The following is a 252-nucleotide window of genomic DNA, read 5'->3' as shown; positions in this document are numbered from 1 at the left end:
CGGTTGGATGCCGGCTCATGCAACTACTCGACGTCCCTGTTTGTAGCTACACAATTGTAGCTACACAATTGTAGCTACAGCCGGCAGTGCCCGAGTCAGCTTGAACTGAACCGTCTATAGACGAATTTATTACTTCCGCCAATGCTAGAATATCAATCAGAAGTAAACAGCGCCAAGAACTAAGCGAAAGCGAAAGATATCAATGCCTCTCCGAAGCTGTCGCCTTGTCCAAGAAGCGCTCGGAGGGACAGG

The sequence above is a fragment of the Frankliniella occidentalis genome, unplaced genomic scaffold (assembly GCF_000697945.3).
Source record: "Frankliniella occidentalis isolate FOCC.00 unplaced genomic scaffold, Focc_3.1 Scaffold2, whole genome shotgun sequence".
Classification (NCBI taxonomy): domain Eukaryota; kingdom Metazoa; phylum Arthropoda; class Insecta; order Thysanoptera; family Thripidae; genus Frankliniella; species Frankliniella occidentalis.
The sequence above is the reverse complement of the archived record's forward strand: the minus strand, read 5'-3'. Positions refer to the sequence as shown.